Here is a 6643-nt window from a genome sequence, read left to right as displayed (position 1 = left end):
CATCTCCAGCCTGGATATCTCAGTCACAGGAGATGTCAACCCTGAGTGCCTGTACAGCATTACCATAAGGAAGGAGGTATATTGCATAATTTCCTTGATCACAAACCTATAGAGAGCCTTCCCACACTCTTAGGATATCTCTTTCAAAATCTCTCATATAGGAGACTGGCTGTGTTTCAAAGTTTGTTAGAGCTGAGATAAACCTGGGCTTAAGGCACCATCTACTGCCAAAACAGAGGCATTGACCTAGCCAAAATCAAGCAAACAATACCCCACAATACTTATGTCTTAAAGAAAACTCAAAATGCAAAATAAGACAGAGAGAACAATAAACTAAATAACTAGTCCTTCAATAAAAAGATATAGATGTATAACCACAAGAAATAATACCAAAGAGGAAATTTTAACCTCCCTAAATGGACAAAGCATAAACCATTGACCAATGCTAATTAATAAGATGGCTATCAGTGTTTATTGGATCAAGAATTCAAGTTATCAGTTTTCAGGAAACTCAGATCTCTAAAACAACACAGAAAAGGAACTGATACAATTCTGAAAGAAACTTTTAAAAATGGACTGAAATTATTTAAAAATAAAGAATCCCGGAACTGAGAAATATACTGGTTGAAGTGGAAAAATCAGAAGGCTTTCAACCGCAGAATAGATCAAACAGAATAAAGAATCAGTGAGCTCTAAAATGAGTTATTAGGACCAGTTGTGCAGGCTCAGGCCTGTAATCACAGCACTTTGGGAGGCTGAAATGGGTTGATCACTTGAGGTTAGCAGTTCAACACCAGTCTGGACATGACGGTGAAACCCTGATATTTCAGGAAGTCAATGTAGTGCCATTGAACTCCAGCCTGGGCAACACAGAGAGGCTTTGTCCAAAAAAAAAAAAAAAAAAAAGGCAAAAGAAAAAAGAAAATAAAATAAATTAACATAGGTTATTAAGAAATTCACAAAGAACAAAACAGAAAAACAATCAAAAAGAATGAAGACTATTTACCAGATATACAGAATTACCTTAAATAAGCAAATCTAAGATTTAGCAATATTCGTGAAAGAGTTCAGCAAAAGGAAGATATATACAGCATATTCAGGTGAATAATAACTTTCAAAAATTTGAGAGAAATATAAATATATAGGATCAGAAAGATCGTAGTCAACAAAAAAGATTAATACCACATAAAACTATCCCACAACAAACAAGAATAAAACTCTCGCTCCAGTCACCACTGCCAGCTCATTCACCTTGTTCTTCTGTGGCTCCGCTATCCCACTCCTCTGCCCATCGCAATAGAAGAAGTGATCGCCATGCTGCTCACTGACAATGGCTCTGGCATGTGCAAAACTGGCTTTGCTAGGGATAGCGCTCCCTGAGCCATGTTTCCCTCCATCGTGGGGTGCCCCCGACACCAGGGAATGATGGTGGACATGGGCCGGAAGGACTCCTACATGAACAACAAAGCCCAGAGCAAGCACAGCATCCTGACCCTGAAGTAACCCATCAAGCATGGCATCATTGCCAACTGGGAAAACATGGAGAAGATCTGGCACCACTTTTACAATAAGCTGCATGGGGCCCCAGAGGAGCACCCAGTGCTGCTAATCAAGGAACCCCTGAGCACCAGGGCCAACAGAGAGAAGATGTCTCAGATTATGTTTGAGACCTTCAACACCCAAGCCATGTATGTGGCCATCCAAGATGTGCTGTCCCTATATGGCTTTGGGTGCACCACTGGCATTGTCATGGGCTCTGGACACAGGGTCACCAACACGGTGCCCTTCTAGGAGAGCTACTACCTTCCCCATGCCACCCTGTTTCTGGACTTTGTTGGCTGGGACTTGACTGAGTACCTCATGAAGATCCTCAACAAGCTAGGCTACAGCTTCACCATCACAGCCAAGTGGGAAATCATGCACGACATCAAGGAGAAGCTGTGCTAGGTCTCCCTGAACTTCAAGCAGGAGATGGCCACTGCCACATCCTCCTCTTCTTTGGAGAAGAGCTACAAACTGCTCGATGGCCAGGTCATCACCATTGACAAGGAGCGGTTCCGGTGTCCAGAGGTGCTGTTCCAGCCTTCCTTCCTGGGTATGGAATCTTGCAGCATCCATGAGACCACCTTCAACTCCATCATGAAGTGTGACGTGGACATCCGCAAAGACCTGTATGCCAACACGGTACTATCTGACAGCACCACCATGTACCCAGGCATTGCCGACAGGATGCAGAAGGAGATCACTGCCCTGGCGCCCAGCATCATGAAGATTAAGATCATTGCACGCCCAGAGCGCAAGTACTCAGTGTGGATTGGTAGCTCCATCCTGTCCTCACTGTCCACCTTCCAGCAGATGTGGATTAGCAAGCAGGAGTATGATGAGTCGGGCTCCTCCATCATCCACCACAAATGCTTCTAAATGGACTGAGCAGATGTGTAGCATTTGCTGCATGCGTTAATACAGAAGTATAAATTTGCCCTTGGCAAATGCGTACACCTCATGCTAGCCTCATGAAATTGGAATAAGCCTTTGAGAAGAAATTGTCCTTGAAGCTTGTATCTGATACCAGCACTGGATCATAGAACTTGTTGCTGATTTTGACCTTGAATTCAAGTTAATTGTTCCCCTTGGTATTTGTTTAATACTGTGTACATATCTTTGAGTTCAAACTTTAGTGCACCTGGAGTGGTCACTTCGTGACTGAGGTAAGAATGTACTTGTGGAAGACAAGTCTGTGGCTTGGTGTGTCTGCATGGCCAGCAGTCTCTGATCTGTGCAGGGTATTAATGTATCAGGGCTGAGTGTTCTGGGATTTCTCTAAAGGCTGGCAAGGACTCCTGACCTAGTTTCTTCTGTCCTGCCTGTCTGTCACGGTTGGAAAGTCCAAGCCATAGGACCCAGTTTCCTTTCTCAGCTGATGTTTTTTCCAGAACACGGTGGACTCTCACTTGCCTTGATTTGGAAGCAGTTTGCATTTACACTTGTAAATGTATTCATCCTTTTAATTTATGTAAGGTTTTTTGTATGAAATTCTAGATTCTGTAAAGAGATGACAACAAATTTTTGTTTTCTACTGTTATGTGAGAACGTTAGGCCTCAGCAACACATAATTGTGTAAGGAAAAATAAAAGTGCTGCCAAAAAAGAGAATCAAGCTCTCAAAGGTTGAGAAATAAAGAAAATTCTAAAAGCACCAAGGGAAAATAAACAAAAAAATGGAGGAGCTCGAAATCATTCGGCAAAAGACTTGTCAACAATAGGACTTTAAGGAAGACACAGTATTACAAGATATAAATTGTGATGTCAAAAACATCATTGGAACAGAGGATAAGTGTCTAGGGTTTTTATGTGACAAAAGTTGTCAGCTTAAGCTAGTTGATTATTAACTATAAGATGTTTTCTCTGAGCATTTGAAGACCATCAAAAACTACAGCAGCAACACTAACGATAAAAACAAAGCAGTCAAAGCTTATCACTACTGAAGATATTTAAATGCTAAACATTTAAAAGCAGACATGGGAGGAAGAAGGGAAAAAATGATGTATGACTCAATCAGAAACCACTAACAAGATAGCAGTAGTAAGAACTTAATTATCAATAATTATCTTGAATGCAAATGAATTAAATTATGTAATTAAAAGACGTGGAGTAACCAAATGGATTTTAAAAACGGGATTCAACTACATGTTACCCATGAGACCCACTTAATCTTTAAGGACAAACATGGCCGAAAATGAAGGAATAGAAGAAGATACTGCTATGCAAATGGTAATTAAAAAATTAGGAGTGGCTATACTCCCATGTATAAAAGAGATTTCAATTCAAAACCTGTCATAAGACCAAGAAGGTCATCATTTAATAATAAAGCAATCAATTCATCAAAATGTTATAACAGTTATATATATACATCTGCACTCAACATTGGAGCACCTAAATATTTAAAGCAAATATAAATAGAAATGAAGAAGAAAATGGCAATAAAATAATTGTAGGAAATTTCAGTACCTCAATTAAAACAAGGAATAGATAAACTCGACAGAAAATTAATAAGAAAATGCCAGACTTTAGTTTTAACTAAATGAACCCACAGACATATACAGAACTTTTCATCGTGTAGCAGCCGAATATATATTTTGCTGTAACACGCCTGGAGGATTCTCTAAGATAGACCATGTGCTAGGCCATAAAATAAGTGTTAAAAAAGTGAGATGGCTAAAAATATATTTAATATTTTTCAGACTGTCATGGTAGCAAACCAAAAATCAGTAAGAGGAGAAATCAAAAAAAAAAAAAAAATAACAAACTCACAAATAATGAACTTTTTTTTTTTTTTTGAGACAGAGTCTCGCTTTGTTGCCCAGGATGCAGTGCAGTGGCACAATCTCAGCTCACCGCAAGCTCCGCCTCCCAGGTTAACGCCATACTCCTTCCCCAGCCTCCCGAATAGCTGGCACTATAGGTGACTGCCACCACCCCCAGCTAATTTTTCGTATTTTTAGTAGAGACACGATTTCACCGTGTTAGTCAGGATGGTCTCTATCTCCTTACCTCATGATCTTCCCTCCTCGGCCTCCAAAAGTTCTGAGAATACAGGCATGAGCCACTGCCCCCCAGCCTACATGACATTTTTAAAACATTGCTCCTTAACAATGAATTGTTGAAAATAAACATAAAAGAAATATTCATAAATATCTTGAGACAAATAATAGTGGAAACACAACATACCTAAACCTATGGTGTGCAATGAAGCAGCATTATGATGGAACATTACAGCGATAAATGAGTACATTAAAAAAATAAAGATACCAAATAAGGAACATCTCATTGTATCTAAGAATCTAGAAGGAAAAACAACGAACTTCAAAATTGGCACAATTAATAAAATAATAATTAAAACGGAAACAAATCAAATAGGGAACATAAACATCTGATGAGAAAAAAAAAAAGGCAGCCAAATTATAAAGCAATAAGTAAAGTTATCTCTCTTTGCAGATGACAAACTCCTATATGTAAAGACAGTTCAAATGTTCTATTTAAGAAACTGTTAGAACCAATGAACAAATTTGGTAACGTCATTGTACAAATAATTACCTGACTGAAAAAGAATTCAAGAAACTCATCTGACTTATAAGCATATCAAAGAAATTAAATACTTAAAAAAAAGGTAACCAGAAAGTAAAAGATCTCTCCATTGAAAACTATGAGACATTGATAAAAGCAATTTAAGAAGACAAAAATAAATGGAAAGATTCTCTATGCTTATGGATTGGGAGAGTTAATATTGTTAAAATATTTATAGCATCAAAAGCAATACACAGATGCAATGTGATCCATCAAAATTTCAATGGCATTCTTCACAGAAATAGAAAACAAAGTACAAAACTTGTATAGCTATATAGAGAGCCATAAATTGTGAAAACAATTCTTGAGAAAGAAAAAGAACTGAGAAGAATCACACGACCTTATTTGAAATTGGCATGAACACAGAAACATGACCAAATGAACAGAACAGAACATCCAAGCATATGTAGTCAATTAGTTTTTGAAATCTGCAGCAAAATGATAAAATGAGAAGAGGGATCATGTTTTCTATGAGTAGTGCTGGGAGAACTAGATTTCCACACACAAAATAACAAAATTGGATCCACATTTTACATCATACACAAAAATCAAATGAAGATAAGTTGAAAATTCCTAAATGTAAGACTGCAACCTCTACAACACCTAGAGGAGAACATAGAAAAAAGCTCATGAACGATGGCCTTGGTAATAATTATTTTAGATAGCATATTAAAACCTCAGTCCACATAAACAAAAACAAATGAGCAAGACTACATCAAATGAAAAAGGAATCAGTCGACCAAATACAATAGCCTAAATATTGGGGAAAATATTTTCAAGCTATATATCTGATGATGGGTTAAGATCTAATGTTTATGAAGAAATTGTATGTGGGAAAGAAAGTTTCTGAGGTGCCGGTTGATTTGATCTTCCCTGTGTGAGACACCCACGGGGAGCCATGGTTGGCTTCTGAGGAGAAAATCTCCTTACTGCCTACATGTCTTTTTCCCTGAGAGCACAACCGCACAGCGCATTCCACTGGTTGCTCAGGGAGATTAGCCACACGCCTTTGCTCAAGGGAATTCACAGAAACCACCAGTGCTATACATCCTACTCAATGACTGACGAGTTCTCCTTCACTGATTAATCCTTTTCCTCATTCCTTCCTCCCCCTCTTATCCACCCTAAGAACAAAGATCTTGTAGACCACTAAATTAGGTGGAGCCTGACATCTTTGGGCAGTGAGCAATCCTCTGATGCTCCGGCGCCCTGGACCTGCCTTTTAAATGCTTATTCTCTCTCTTTCTAACTCCTTTGTCTCCCCCAGACTCAGGGTACCTGCGGGGTGTTGTGGGACTGTTTTCCCCAACATTGTACAACTCAACAGTAGCAAAACAAATAAACATATTAAAAGTTGAGCAAAAGCTCTGAATTGACATTTCTCCAAAGAACATATTTAAATGGGTAACAGGTATTTAAAACATATTCAACATCATTAATCATCAGAAAAAATTTAAATCAAAGGTACTTTGAGACGTTACATAACTCACATCAAGATGGCTATTATTAAAAACTGAAAA

At 38.5% G+C, this 6643-nt stretch overlaps 1 pseudogene; it reads left to right on the top strand.

Annotated features, from left to right (window-relative positions):
- The first annotated feature begins 1302 nt into the window (after nt 1-1302).
- LOC129053500 (actin, cytoplasmic 2-like) lies at nt 1303-2514 on the top strand (annotated as a pseudogene).
- The last annotated feature ends 4129 nt before the right edge of the window (nt 2515-6643 follow it).

This window comes from Pongo abelii, chromosome Y, assembly GCF_028885655.2.
Source record: "Pongo abelii isolate AG06213 chromosome Y, NHGRI_mPonAbe1-v2.0_pri, whole genome shotgun sequence".
In the NCBI taxonomy this organism is placed as follows: domain Eukaryota; kingdom Metazoa; phylum Chordata; class Mammalia; order Primates; family Hominidae; genus Pongo; species Pongo abelii.
This window is presented reverse-complemented; position numbering and strand designations above follow the sequence as displayed.